This window comes from Zalophus californianus, chromosome 2 (assembly GCF_009762305.2).
Source record: "Zalophus californianus isolate mZalCal1 chromosome 2, mZalCal1.pri.v2, whole genome shotgun sequence".
Taxonomy (NCBI): domain Eukaryota; kingdom Metazoa; phylum Chordata; class Mammalia; order Carnivora; family Otariidae; genus Zalophus; species Zalophus californianus.
The window spans coordinates 59782817-59799023 of record NC_045596.1 but is presented as its reverse complement, the minus strand read 5'-3'; positions in this window follow the sequence as shown (position 1 = coordinate 59799023).

The window sequence follows — 16207 nt, the reverse complement described above, 5'->3', positions numbered from 1 at the left end:
TTTTCCATACATCCTCACCAACATTTGTTATCTCTTGTCATTTTGATGATAGCCATTCTAAAAAGTGTGAGGTGATACCTCATTGTGGTTTTGACTTGTATTTCCCTGATGATGAGTGATATTGACCATCTTTTCATGTGTCTGTTGGCAATCTGGATGTCTTCTTTGAAAAAATATCTATTCAGTTCCTCTCTTCATTTCTTAACCAAAAAAAAAAAAAAAACCCACTTTTTCTTTTTGCTGTGAGTTGTGTGAGTTCTTTATATATTTTGAATTTTAACTCTTTATTGCATATGTGATTTGCAAATATTTTCTCCTATTCTGTAGGTTGCCTTTTCATTTTGTTGGTAGTTTTCTTTTCTGTGCAGCAGGTTTTTAGTTTGATGTAGTCCCATGTGTTCATTTTTCCTTTTGTTGATTTTGTTTTTGATGTCAAATCCAAAAAAAAGAAATCATTGAAAAGACCACTATTAAGGAGCTGACCCCCTTTGTTTTCTTCATGGAGTGTTATGGTTTCAGATCTTATATTCAAGTCTTAAATCCATTTTCGAGTTGATTAAAAAAATTTTTCTTTATTAACATATAATGTATTATTTGTTTCAGGGGTACAGGTCTGTGATTCATCAGTTTTACACATTTCACAGCGCTCACCATAGTACATACCTTCCCCAATGTTCATCACCCGGCCTTTTGTGTATGGTGTAAGAAAGTGGTCCAGTTTCATTCTTTCATTCAAAAAGCTGTTCAGTTTTCTCAACACCATTTATTGAAGAGACTCTCCTTTCCCCATTGTATGTTCTAGGCTCCTTTGGGTCATAAATTAATTGACCATACATGCATGGGTTTGTTTCTGGGCTCTGTATTCTGTTCCAGGGATCTATGTGTCTGCTTGTATTCCCAAACTGTACTGTTTTGATTACTACAACTTTGTAATATAGTTTGAAATCAGGAGGTGTAATGTGTCCAGCTTTGTTCTCTTTCTCAAGATTGCTTTCGCTATTGGGGGTCTTTTGTGGTTCCATGTGAATTTTAGGATTGTTCTATATCTGTGAAAGATGCCATTGGAGTTTTCATAGAAATCACAATGAATCTATAGATTACTTTGAGTAGTATGGACATCTTAATATTAATTCTTTCAATCTGTGAGCATGGAATATCTTTCCGTATATTTGTGTCTTCTTCAGTATTTTTCATCAGTGTCTTATAGTTGTTAGTGTACAGTTCTTTTACCTCTTTGGTTAAATTTATTCCTAGGTATTTTATTCTTTTTGATGCAACTATAAATGGGATTGTTTTCTTAATTTCTCTTACTGATAGTTCATTATTACTTATATATTTCAGATTCCAGTCAAAGGTTTACATTACATGGGTAGGGGTTATAGACTCTAAGCCATCTTGAAGATTAATAATAATATGAGTAAATCTAGGGGATGTAGGTCATGTGGCCTTGTCTTTTAAATTTTGGCACCATTTATACAGTGACTACAAACAGAACCCTTCCTCTTAGTATAACAGATAAGGATCTAGTCCTATCTAAGGCCGATGTCCTCTGGTGGTTAGGAAAGTGAGAAGACAATGTCCCTTTCTCCCCCCCCCACCCCCCAGTTATTTGGACTGACACATTTGCTTCCTTACTGGGTATAGTGGATATTCTCTTATTCTCTGTTTACTCTTTCAGGCTCAGTCTTTTCTCTCCACCCTCCTCTGTGCCCCTGAAGGTTGACATGTGTCTGCTGGATCAACCAGGCCCCCATTCTTCCAGAAGTTTAGAGGGTGTCAGAGGAGATACACGCAAAGTATTTATTTCCATGTCTTCCTCCCTGCCAGGCTTCAGGTTGGTAGTGGCTAAGTTCTCCTGCTAAGGCCACAGCTCTTTTCAGGTGGCTGTCTAATAACTAAAGGTTTTACTGCATTCTGATAATTGCTCCTTCTCTTCAGACCTAGGTATGGTATTCAATGTCTTGTTATAGCCCTGTGGTTCTTCACTGTTCTTGTTGGTTTCCACCACACTTTTGTCAATAGTCCCTTACCTTAACTCTTCTTCATTACCCTGTTTGGATATGCCATCTACATCCTGCCAGCAACCTAAGGAATTATATAACTGGTACCAGGGGAGGCCCCAGAACTGAGCTTTTAAAATGGACTCTGATTGAGATTCTGACTTATTTGATGAACACATGAATAACCTTTTTTTTTTCCCTGGGGGAAATGGTACATTGGTGATCGATAGTATATAGTGTCATCATGAATACTCAAAGTATCAACAGGAATATCATATGATGGAGAACAGATGGAGGGCAAAGTAACAGGAGACCAAGTTATCCAATTTCTTTGACCCATGTATCGAATAACCCAATCTTTCTTTACTTATTGAAATAGTCTCCTTTACCATAAACGAAATTCTTTTATATATTGAGGTCTGTTCCTGGGCTATTCTCCATTTATTTGGATAAATTTCACATGATCACTTTATTTTATTGACCCTTTATGTGAGTCGAGGACATAACAGTGATTTATAGTAATAATAATCTCTGCTTCATTAGAGCTTACTCTACCAGGCACTGTTCTAAGTGCTTTATGTGTGTTACCTCATTTCATCTTCACAGCAACTCTGTGAAGAGAACTGCTATTATCTATGTTTTGCAGATGGAAAATGAGGCACAGAGAAGGTAAACCACCAGCACCAGTTACCACAGCCAGAAAGCAGAGGATCTGAGATTTGAATTTAGGAAGTCTGGATTTAGTCTGCACTCCTAAATACTATGCTACGCCACCTCTAACCATGAGGCAGTGAAAGCCTTTCTTCTGGGGCCTAAAAAAATACAGTCCAGGTTCATTGCTCCTGATGATCCAAATTAATCAGATAAAACTTAGAAAATCTAAAAAAAAAATGGATAGCTGCCATCTCTTTCAATTACATGTTTCTCAAGTAACCTTCTAGTTACTGTCGGACTTTATCTGTATCAGATTAGCAAATCAATCCAAAACATTTTATACCCGTCCATCTTCCCTACTGTTCACATTTTTGAGCTAGCCAGACAAATTCAACTTTTTCTACTGCTGGTTTCTCATAAATTTTAACTGGCATCTGTATATTTATGAAGGTTCCATTGCATTGCTAGATTCTCATTGTGTTGTTATAACAGATCACAGATTGCATTGATAAATGCCACAATGAGACATGATAAACACAGTCCATTTAGACTGGGCAAAATTCTCTTCAATTTCCTGGTCTATCCTAAAACAAGGATTAGAAAAACTGAGTCATAACGTTGGGATGAATATTATAAGATCATGTATATGAGGGCCATTAGTAGTGCCTGGCATGTGGCAAACATTCAAGTAATGTTGGTAAAATCTGAATCATTCCAGTTTACCGTTACCGCAGGGCTCAGACTAAAGGCAGAGAGGAGATACAGAGTGGTATCGATTTATTGGGCATTTTCCATAGTCCAGACACTATGCTTGGTGGTTTCCACACATAGTTTGATATTGTAAAATTAGTAAGTGTTTTTATCAGATGAGTTCCCCTTGTGGTACAATGCCTAAAATTAAAGTCCAATATTATATGCTACCTTGATATCTGCAGGAATCAGGAGGGCAAATGGGGTCCTTGAATACCCTAACCACGAGTTTCCCTCCCACCCTGCTGCAGGTCAGGTCCCCAAGCCAAACCACCCTCCTCCTTGTCAAATGGACCAGGTACAGTTCCCATATATCCCTGATAGCAGGTTTCAGTTCCCTGCCAACCACAGAGTTATTCAAACAAACCAATCACATCCTTCCATGGGAAACAGGGGGTGCCTCACTTTCTTGATACTACAAATCTTATCTCCCATAGCCCCTTGTTATTCACTCTGTTCCTGAGCACAACCCCTATGTGGCCCATGAGGTGTGTGGTATCCTCCCTGCCTCTGGGCTGTGAATATATGTGACTAATAAACTGCTGTTTTCTCATTTACCCAGTGTTGGGTGTTGTGTGTTGGGCATCCCCTTAGCCCTAGGACAGGAATCCCTCTTTCACCCACAGGGTGAATAGGAGGTGGCCAAATACCCTAGAAGAAACTGAACTGAATGGGTCCCACTGAATGCCCTAGATCATTGTTTCTTGAACTTTAATGTGAAAAGCAATTACCTGGAGATCTTGTTAAAATCCATTCTGACCTAGTAGGTCTGGAGTAGGTCCAGAGTGGGGCCTGAGATACTGTATTTCTACCAAGCTCTCGGGTGATACTGCTGTCCCTCAGACTACACACTGAACAACAAGACCCCAAGGAACACCGAGTCCAGGCCAGGGGCCCTGGGACATTTACTATATTGCTCATCAATGACCTTCCAATCATCTAGGGTTCCAGCCCTTCCAGGAATGACTGATAGTACCTTCCACAAACTGGGACATTCAGCCTAAAGGATTGGAAACTGACTAGGATCTGTGTAAGATACTAAGGTGGAACAATCCCCTGGTACCAGAAGAAAGAAACTGCTTAGAGATCACACGACCAGGAGACCCACATGTAGCTGGGAGAAGAGGTACTTACCCATCTATGCCTTGTCCTAGCCACTTTGTGATCAAAAAATTTTAAAGAAGGAAATATTGGTCTCCATAAAGTTTATCACTGGGCTTCTTAGGATGAAAGAACTTTGCTTATTTGCATTAGATTTTTAGTAAGGATCATTGGGAAAATGTGTGACTCAGGGGAAGGGGGAGGGAGAAGAGACAGGACTTGTTGAGAGGTGTGCTAATAACAAGCAAGCCAGCCTCTTCTCATAGAGGAGGACAGGGGGGAAAGGACAGAAGCAGAAGGGATGGATGAAATCAAATCATGTTTTCTCCAGGAAGCCTGACCTCAGTGAAATCTGAAAGCAGAGGCCCCAAAGGAGTCTTTCTGCTCCCAAGAGACAGTGCATATTAGATTGGCCTTCTGCTTAGCAGACAGGCCTTGATGCTAATTTCTCTTGACCTTCTCATGTGTTTCTTGTCAGCCTGGCCCTCATTTGTTAAGCTTGCTTTAATTATGTGCATAATGGCTCATTATTTTTTATAAAGGAAGCAGCAAAGGAAATAATTATGCAAATGAATGAGGTTTGTTGTTCACTGAGGAGTTGTGGGCTAATTGGGCATTGGTACAAAAACACCATTGCCAAACACAGTGCCAGAAAGTACCTCCCTCATCTCTATCTCTGAGGTCTCTATAAGCACACCAGTACCTACAAGATAAACTTAATGTCCAAGAACAAAGATGAAGTGCCAGAATAATTCACTTAAGGCCAGGGACTTTGATTGGAACAACTAATCTTCCTTCCTAAGGTTGAAGGCTTGTCTCAGTTGTCCAAGATCAAGTTTCTCCAAGTAGCACCTCCCTTCTAGTACTGTCAAACAGAAAGAATTTGTGTGTTTGGACCTAGTGTTCTTTCCTCTGCTGGCTCCTTTGGAATGTCTCCCATCCATCCATCCACCCATCCATCCATCTTACCTGTGTTAATTCCCTTCCTGACTCAGCTCACTCATCACAGGTAGCCTCCTTTCAACCTTAAATATTTCAACCTTCTTGATCTTTGATATTTTACCTACAATGGCTTAATCCCCCCGCCTCATATAAACTCGAATTCTGGTTTATTATATTAGATCAGGAGTAGATGTCATATGCTTCCCTGTTACCCAGTATTTCTCTCTTAGGGCATTTGTAACATTTGAAATTAATTGCTATTGTAAAATGACCTAAGCTAACTTGGTCATTTATAATTATTATATCTTCTTCAGAACTCATAACCAGCAGAGATGTTACACTGAAGGCAAGTCCCCAAAGGGATTCTGCACAACAAATATCATCAGGCAGGTACAAGAACTATCACACAGACTGTTCTGCAAGCTCAGTGAAATCCTAGTTCCCTTTTTATGCACCCAGACAACCTTTAAATTAAAGGGTTCATTTGAGGCAAATGTGAAGATATTCTAGCAGCAAGATTCAGCTACATTTTTAAGCAGTATCAAATACCACCTAAATGGCAGGATATGGGACCAGGAGAAATACCAAGGCCCAGGGCATCATTTCAAAATATATAAAGCTATTAGGTTTGATAGATTTCTATATTTGTTTATGTAAGGCTCATAGGGCTTATACAATATTTGTAATCATTCCATACAACTGGAAGGTTATTTATTTCACCAAAGAAAAATTATTTCCAACATCCATTACACTAAATAACAAATCCGATATTGATCAAGTATTGAGCTAATTGTAGCCTTGTGTCCCTGGAGTGTAAATTTTGAATAGAGTTTTTCACATGCTAACTACCTACCCCTGGAGTGTGTATTTCTGATTAGGATAGTTCAGATATTAACCAACTACCTCTAAGTATAAATTAAAATGCCCACCTATATGTTACAGTCTGTGAAGTTCTACACCCAGAGCAGGTGACCAAGAAATGTTGTTGGAATAAATGGAGATCTTTTGCCAGCCTCTCCCCCTTCCTTCCCAATTTTGCCTTTTTACCTCTCATTTTCTTCCATCACTTTTCTTTTCTTTCTTTCTTTTTTTTTCTTTCTTTCTTTTTCTTTTTTCTTCTTTCTTTTTTCTCTTTTTTCTTTCTTTTTTTCTCTTTCTTTTTTCTTTTCTTTCTTTCTTTCTTTCTTCTTTCTTTTTTTCTTCTTTTCTTCTTTCTTTTCTTTTTCTTTTCCTTTCTTCTTTCTTTCTTTTCTTTCTTTCTTTTCTTTCTCTTCTTTTTTCTTTTTCTTTCTTTTTCTTTGTCTTTCTTTCTTTCTTTCCTGTCTTTCTTTCTTTCTTTCTTTCGTTTTCTTTTGTCTTTCTTTCTTTCTCTTTTGTCTTTCTTTCCTTTCTTCTTTCGTCTTTCTTTCTTCTTTTCTTTCTTTCTTCTTTTTCTTTCTTTTTCTTCTTTCTTTCTTTCCTTTTCTTTCTTTCTTTCTTTCTTTCTTTCTTTTCTTTTGTCTTTCTTTCTCTTTTTTTCTTTCTTCTTTCTTTCTTTTCTTTTCTTTCTTTCCTTTCTTTCTTCTTTCTTTCTTCTTTCTTTTCTTTCTTTCTCTTTCTTTCTTTCTTCTTTCTTTCTTTCTTCTTTTTCTTTCTTTCTTTTTCTTTTGTCTTTCTTTCTTTTTCTTTTGTCTTTCTTTCTTCTTTCTTTCTTTCTTCTTTCTTTTTTCTTTCTTCTTTCTTTCTTTCTTTCTTTCTTCTTTCTTTCTTTCTTTCTTCTTTCTTTCTCTTTCTCTTTCTCTTATTCTTTCTCTCTCCCTCCCTCCCCCCTCCCTCCTCCTCTCTCTTTCTTTCTTCTTCCCTTTCTGTCACTTGCTTGTCATCTTTTCCCCCTCCCTTTCTCTTTTTATTTACGTGGGATAGTCATGCGACTTTTCTAGAATTCTGGCAGAATATTCTGCCATTGAAAAACTAGAGTGTTCGAAGACTTGCTTTATCTTGATTGGGTTGTTTTGAGGCTTTATTCTTTCTTTGTTTCCTAATCTGTAAAAGGCAGATAGTAGTAGTGCCTGCCTTACAGAGTTTTTGTGAGAATTTGTGGAGTGTTCCCAGCTGGCTTAATTCTCCCCCAACCCCACCTTTAATTTAACCCTAGCCCCCATTTCACTAATTATTTGAGTACTTTAATTTCCTCAGCTATGATGTCATTCATTTCTTTCTCCAACTGGTCTTATTTTTTTTTTTAAGATTTTATTTATTTATTTGACAGAGAGAGAGAGAGCAAGAGAGCACAAGCAGGGGGAGCGGCAGGCAGAGGGAGAAGCAGGCTCTCCACAGAACAGGGAGCCCGATGTAGGGCTCGATCCCAGTACCCTGGGATCATGACCTGAGCCAAAGGCAGGCGCTTAACGACTGAGCCACCCAGGTGCCCATTTCTCCAATTGGTCTAGAGAAGGTGAAAACGTAGCATGTTCTTTGCTGGGTGTATTGACATGTGTGTGAGGTGAGTGGGGCAGAAGATGGCAGGCCAAGGAGAGATGCTTTGCTCCCCTCATCTTTCTTTTCTAGTGGGAGTCTCTTAGACAAACCAGTTAAGCCCTTTCAGTTTTTGTTTTCCTATCTGTAAGAGGGAATTGTGATGCCAACCTCATATAGATGTCATGAGGATAAAATGAGGTTAATATATGTGAAAGACAGTTGACCCAGATAGATGCTCAACAACTGGTAATGGGATGATTCTTTCTAGGCAATTTTAACATCAGAGTTCAACCAAGAAGCTGACCTCTCTGAGCTACGGATAAAGGATTTATTACAGGAATTAAACCCTATGCAACTGTGGGAGGCTGGGGAAGTGACGGTCTGAAGGGTGAGTTGGAAGATCACAGGAGACAACAACCAGTCAATCTGAAAGCCAGACACTTCCAACCACCAAAGTGAGACCAAAAGGGGAGCCTATGGAGAAGTCTTTGGGGCTATTGCCTGTCTGGATCCACAGCCACCCATCTGTTGATACATCTGGGGTCTCTGTTAAACAGCAGGGTGAACAGTCAGGAAGAAGAGCTTAACCTTGAGTGGAGGAGAGTGACAACAATATGGAACCTGCTGGCACCTGTATTGTCTGTCACCCACATCTAAGCTTGAAGACCCTAGAGAATAATGGCCGCTGCTTCATTTCCACCTTTCACTGCAAATTCCAGTTTTCACCAACTTTAACTCCATATAATATACAGATAGAAGAAGTCTGGGAAATGTAGTTTCAGCTTTACCAGGTTGACCCAGAAAAACCACCATGCCAATCTTTTCCATTTTATGGCTAACTTTTTTTAGGTCTGATTTAAATTATCTTTCTTTTTTTAAAGAAATGACAAAGGTTACCAGTTAATCATGATCTTAAGTTTATGGAATTATAGGAGTAATATTCTAGAGTGGTCAGGCCCTTTACTTTGAAATGCAATGTCACCTAAGAGAAGGATTTTTAAGGTAATCACTTACTAGTTTCCTTACACATGGGAAAGGGAGATTTTATTGACTATAATTAGGTTTAATTTCAAATATATGCTACAATGACCATGGCCAGGGTCCTTCCAGTTTATTCATTTGTTTGCTATTTGTCTCCTGCCACTAGATTTTATGTTTCATTGTCGATCTTGCCATCTCTTTTCTGAGCCACTTGGGACTCGGGTGTGGAAGCCTGGACTCTCAGACCTGCACTTCTCTATTTCCAGTGGACCCAGAACACTTGTAGGCAAAAGACTAAAACATTAAGTACCATCTCTGATTTGTTAAGGAAAAATAAGTGTTAAGGTTCTTGAGTATATAAAGTTAAGTCCTTAAAATTTTCATAATAAAATTTGCCCTCCCTTCCTCGAGGCTAAGAGCACAACTGTGAGGCCACTGACTTCAGGAGTTCAGTGTAGTTTAAAGCATCCGTCATCTTCCTTATTAAACAATGGGGAATGGAAAGATGAATAAGATGCTGGCACTGTCTCAAGGGATTTAAAATCTAGTGTGTCCGGGGAAAGGGAAGTCAGATGGTAAAATAATTTTAGGAGCGAGGTTCTCTGGAGGAAAACATGGCCACTTCTCGGGGAGAAGAGGACAGAAATTGGGGAAAGCAACTAGAGAAGTGCCTTCAGTTGTCGGCCCTTGGAAGAGTTCATGGAGCAAAGAGAGCAGCCAGGGTGTTTGTTCCCCGGGGAGGAAACTCAAGATCTGGATGGTTAATCTTGTAACAACCCTGGTTGAGTGAACCTTTGGAGCAGTTGCATTCTGATTTTAACAAATAGAAATCTCACAAGAATGGACAGGGGAGAAAACAGAGAACAAGCCAAACAGAATGAGTTTGTGATTGTACAAGGTAAATTGTTAAGGAGATGAAGTTTACTCTTAGCATCTCCGTTTATCTCCCAGGGGTCCCTCTAACCGCTTGGCACTGGGTTCTCAGTCGCCTTCTGCTCTCTGTGGTTGCTCTCTCTACTGTAACGCCATACCTTGGCTCACCAGGACTCTCTTTCCCCCACTAAACTGTACGTGTCTTTGTCTGATTCTTTTGAGGCTCTGTTTAATAGACTACTTATTTACCCAGACACTCCTTATCATCATCCAAACACCTAACATTTGTAGGGTTCCTGAAAGTTTGCTAGGTGCTTATAAACATACCACATTATTTGATCAACTTATTAGAGTGAATTAATATATTAATAAATTAGTCCCTCTGGTAATATATTGATATGTGAACAGGGGCTCTTGGAAATAGTACTATAGTCCCCGAAATACCCCAGATTTGCATAGGTTTTTTTTATACTTTGTAAAGTGTTTTCACAATTGTTACTGAAAAGGCTCTAGGAATTGGGCACTGGGACAGACTGGAAGAGAAGATTCGAGGCAGAGGGGCCTTTGGGGCCGGAGCCCCTACACGGACAGCTCCAGGGAGTGCTGTTGACGCTGTTGGCCCCTGCAGCCATGCAGGGCACTGCCCGGGGGCCACCGACACAAAGCCCTTTGTGGTCTTCAGTTCAGTGCCCTGGCTCCTCTGCTCCTGCCAAAGAAGGTGGCTTCACCTGCTAGGCAGGTGTGACTAGGAGGGGCAGGATGGAAGAAATCCTAATGCTACACTACCCAGGAATCACTAAAGCCTCCATAATACACCCTTCTTCTCCAAGTCCAAGGGCGGTTAGAAAACTATTTTTTTTCTTAATTTTTTCTCCTTCTTAGAGTTATAATGAGAGCAGAGGCCAGAGATTCTAAAACCATATAAAGGCCCAACAATATTTTTTTTCCTTTTAATATCCAATCCCGTCTCCCAGGCAGCTGTCATTCCCTGCTCAGTTACTACCCTCGTGTTGCCAAGGACCTGCAGACAGACTGCTGCGATTTTTGGTTTTCCTGATGAATTCAGAAGGTACCCTAGTTTTAGAAATAGGGTTGAGTGCTGTGCACTGGCTTTTTAGAATCTTTACACCAAAGTAGTATTTTCAGGGCATCTTGGTTCTTCTACTATACTCTTACTCTCTTACTTTGACATTTCTGCTTTTGAGGTCCAGGAGGTCTGAATGGGCTCCCAAGGCCACTGGTTAGCCCAGTGGTTTATCAGGAAGTCCTCACAAAGTGTGGCAATTTTACAGGAAAAAGAAATGACCATTTTGCTCATATTTATTTCACATAATTGCAAAGTAAGATTAACGATAGTCTTCAGAGAAATTGCTACATTCCCAACAAACCAAACTATCCTGAAAATGTTGCTTATGTCAAAAGGCCATGGGGATCAGCTGTCCCTGCTAACATTAGGTTCGTCTCCATTACTGTGTTTGTGTTGGGTGGGAATTTCAAAGTTCCTAATCACTTCTCCACATGCAGACAGATTTTGCCCCAGACTTCATAGGGACCAAAAATAAGTGGCAGAAGCAAGATGTTTTTAAACATTTAGGCTTTCCCTACTTCTCACACCTCTCTTTGCCTAGGTAGGGGGTGCAGAGGCATATGACCTTCTCTTACTCTTGGCTGGAAACATGGAGATGTGCAGAGATAATGTGTTACATTTGAGCAGCCACTGGGGGCTTCTAGCAAATGAGTGCACAAGTAGCAGGTGCTCCCCACAAATACTTAAGTGGATGCTGTCCATAAAGCCACTTTATTTGAGGGTGGCTTTGGAAGTCTGAAGGAAGTAGGGTCTGTGGGTTATAGGAGCCTGGTCTGAATCCCAGCTGCCATACCCTTGGCCAGGATGGAGATCTGGTCCTCCTCTCTCTGTCCACAACTGTTTTCTTTGAACTGTACTCTAACATTCAATTCCTGCCAAAACCCAACAAATGGTTTTTACTTAATATTACAGATTAAAAATTAGGCAGATGTTACCTTAGCCATCAATTTAGGATCAACATCTTAATGAATGTTGTTATTTGCCATCTTAGGTAGTTTACGGAAGTGAGCTAATATTACATACATATGCATGCCTTGTGCTCTCACACCAATAACTTTTTACTCTAAGGTGTCACACTCAGTCTCTGTCCACCTCACACCCAAACTGGATCTGAGGCCATTACAAACTGTTATGCATAGAAAAATCCGGCAAGTTAACTATTTTTCCTCAACCCCTTTCTACCATTGCATTTTATTTGCTGTTAGTGTTAATGATTATTACTTTTGATTTTGGCTGTTGCATGATATCTTGATTTTAGCACAATGAATCACAGGCTTAAAAGAGTTTATCAAAGTATAAATATAATGATAACAATAGTCACATCAAAACTATAACTCAGGATATATGAACAGAACTTCTCAAAATAGAATGTGAATATAATGAACATAACACTGTGAATTTCCATCAACTGGGACAATAAAATCCATGGGAATGATGATTCTGCATAAGAAAAAAGAAACTCAGTGTTATACAAAGCATAACCATAAATTTCTGAAATTTGAATGTTAATGGACTGACAACTTAAATTTCCCTAATACTTAGTGTATTATCTATTGAAAAACAGTCATTATAGCCTTTGCATATTTTAAAAACAGAGTAGAATAATATATCCACTAGGAATAATTTAGCTGCATTTAAGAAATTAACTCCAAAATAACAGTGTCTCAAACAGAGAGAGATTAATTTTTCTTTGTCAAAGAAGTCTAAGGCAGGCAGTCTAGGTTTGGTACAGTGGGTCTGTGGTATCCTCAGAGCCCCCTCAGAGCTTCAGTTCTTAGTTACTTCATGGCCAAAGATGGCTGCCAGAGTTCCATACATCACATCCTACTGTACCCAGCAAGAAAAAGTAAGGATAGATACACCTGTTCCCTTTCAAGGAGACTTCCCAGAAATTCTACACAAACACATTTATTTATATTTCACTCACCTGAACTTAGTCACATGACCGACCATCCTAGCTGCAAGGGAGGTGGGCAGGTAGTCCTTCATCTGAGCAACAGAGTGTCCATCTAAAATTTGAGGTTCTGATACTAAGGAGGAAGGGGAAAATGGACATTGTCTAGCACTTTCTTTCACAAATGACCTCCAAAGCAAATTAATCAGCTTTTAAGAATAAGCACAAAATGCTGCTTTCTAGTATAGTACCAATAAATTTTGTTGCTAAAGGCAAAGAAGAGACCAAAATGGAAGAAGAATCACTTAAAAGTGGTACTTTTTATGACAGAATGAGTATTTATCTCACAAATCTCAAGAATCTTGTAAAATTATTCACCAAGTTCATGATAAATGTCAAGTATGAGGGTTATTGGTAAATCTGTGTATGAAATGGCTCTGTTGTATACTGCTCAATATCAGTGAATTATAAAGTGAAGGGGTGATTACTATCACGAGTGCCCATTAATAGTAAACGTTTTGTGGTTCTAAAAAGATTACCAATTTCAGAGTTTTAAATAGTTCCTGACACTGGTCACATTATATATGAGGGAAAATTGCTCAATAATTTTTTGTTTTATTTATTCCTGAAAACACACACTATGGGAGATTTTAGTTCATTCAGTTAATTGTAACTTTGTAAGTCACAATGCAGATGGGAAGATATACATTGAGATTAGTTCTGAAGGAGGACCAGCTCTGTTCACAGCAAGTAAGATTCAATGGGAATGTGAAATCACTCTCTGTTTCATTCACATGGAAGAGTTGGCATTGACGTGGGCCACAGTTGTAAATACAAATAGTGGCTACCTAGTGCATTATGTTCAATGTATTATGCAAAAAATTGGGCAGCAATTTTGAAATCTACTGATGGCAGGTGGAACACAGCCTGGGGCAAGGGGAGGTGATGGTACAATTGTTAACCCTTCTTTTTTTTTAAGATTTATTTGTTTTTATTTTAGAGAGAGAGGGAGAGGGTGAGAGAGAGAGAGTTTGTGTGGGGAGGGGCTGGGGAGGGACAGAGGGGGAGAGAGAGAATCTCAAGCAGACTCCCCACTGACATGGAGCCCGACATGGGGCTTGAACCCACAACCTTGAGATCATGACCTGAGTCAAAATCAAGAGCCGGACGCTCAACCATCTGGGCCACCCAGGTACCCCAATTGTTAAAACTTTTTAATAGTGGTGAACTGGGATGGTATGTAGCCACCACCTTGACTTTGGCCTTGTGAGACCCTAAGCAGAGAATCCAGTTAAGTCTGCCTGGTCGTCTGACCTATAGAACTGTGAGGTCATATATGGGTGTTGTTTCAAGCAGTTAAACGTGTGGTAGTTTTTGCAAAGACAGAAAATTAATACAAATTAATATGTGTTCCAGAGGGTAGGAGTTAAACTCTAAAAAGACTCCAGGGCCCACAGCATTAGTGCAATTATTTAGGCAAATGGTCTGAAGTAAACTAGAACATTCTCTCCCGCTAGGGGCAGATTATTTCGTCTTGCACTTCCCACCACCAGGATAGAACAGAGTACCCAGTTGGAGTTTTTGATTTCTGGGAGCAGCATACTGGGAATATTGACTCAACCCATTTACAGGATGACCCATAAGATTGCCATCATTGTGTGGGTCTCAGAACAGAAAAGGGATCTGCAGTAGGTCCAGGCTGATGGGCTTTTCCACACTGGATTTGACACCTATTCCAAATATGCGTTTGCCTTTCCTGCCGGCAGTGCCTCAGCCAGCACCACTAACCAAGGGCTTAGAAAGAGTCTGATCCATAAACATGGGATCCCACATAAAATTGTATTGGGTCAAGAGACCCATTGTCATTATATAACAAAAGAGGTGAGCAGTAGACAACTGACCATGGTACCTATGGTCCCATCACATGTGCCACCATCCACGGGCTGCTGGACTGACAGAACACTGGAACAGTCTGTCAAAGGTCTAGCGGATGTACCATCTTGGAGAGATTGCACTGTGCAGATGAAACGCTATCCTTTAAGATGTAGTATACACCTCAAATCATTAAATACTATATGGTGCTGTGTTTTCAAGATGTAGGAGGCACGGATCCAGGAAGCAAGAGGTGAAAGTAGCAGTGACCCTGCTTACCATCAGCCCCAAGGGCCCTTTTAGGGAGCTTGTGCTTCCCTTCCTCACAACAGTGAATCCTGACACTTCATAGTCTTGGTTCTTAGAGGAGTCATGGGTCCACTAAGGAACCCAGCAAGATTCTGTTAAGGTAATAATAGGATTAGGCTCTTACTTGGTTACTTCAAAGATCTTGTTTCAAGAGACCAGCAGGCAAGGAAAGTCATCACCATACTGGCAGGAATAATTACCCCTGACCATCCAGCAGAGGTAGAGCTGCTGTTCCACACTAGGGTCAGGGATGTCTATATTTGGCACTCAGGGAGTCCACTTGGGCTGCTCTTGGTAACTGCCCGATTCTGATGATAAATGTGGCAGCAACCACAGCCCGGGCAGGTCATAGTGACAAGTGGCCCATTGCCTCTCTTATTCAGAAAATGAGTGTCTATGTCATCTCAGTGGCCCAGCCACCTAGACCAGCAGAGGTACTAGTTGAGGGCAAAGAGACTCTAGAATAGATGGTGGAGCTCAGGCAAGATGAGTTTGTTACTTCCTCAAGATCAGGTACAATGGCAGGGATGGCTAGTTTTTCCCACTAATGATCCTCCTGTAAGATTCTCCCAGGGAAAGAATCCAGAATACTGGAGGAGCGTCTCTCAGAATTTACTATATGAAGCTAGCGGATCTAAGTGGAGCAAGGAGTTGTCTACAAAGGATGCCGTTGCGTGCCACCCAGCTCCCCCTCCAGGTCAGTTCATTCATTACTCCAGCTGGTAGGAATGTTGGTGGCAGATGGCTCTCAGCTGAGTTCCTCTTCTGGGATTTTCTATAGGCTGGAGAGAGCTGCCTTGCCTAAAGTTATACAGAGGGGAACCTGCAATTCACACCCCCATTTGAGACAACTCTGTGGGATCATTTCAGCCCCAGAGCTCCCTGTAGGATTGACCGAGACCTTTGTTGCAATGGTATTAAAGTCCCAGTTCACCCTCTCTGCCCACTCCTACTTCCTGCTTTCCTTCTCAGGTGTTGGTCTCTATGTAAATCACTCCCAATGAACCTCTTGCACATGAATCTCTATCTTGGAGCGTGATTTTTGGGTTTATGACCCTGTGACAGAAGGTTTGCGCCAAATTATATCCCACTAGAAATACATGATATAATAGTTTCATCCCAGAATTTCTGCTATTGGATACCTTGGGTTTTTAAAGTTAGGGATTCAGTTTTTGTGTTCTAAATTTATAATGCAAAATGGTGCACTAGTTTTATTTGGAATTTTTAAAAACTACTAGCAAGGTTAAAAATAATCTTAAAATGTCTGAGGCACAAATATTGTTGGAC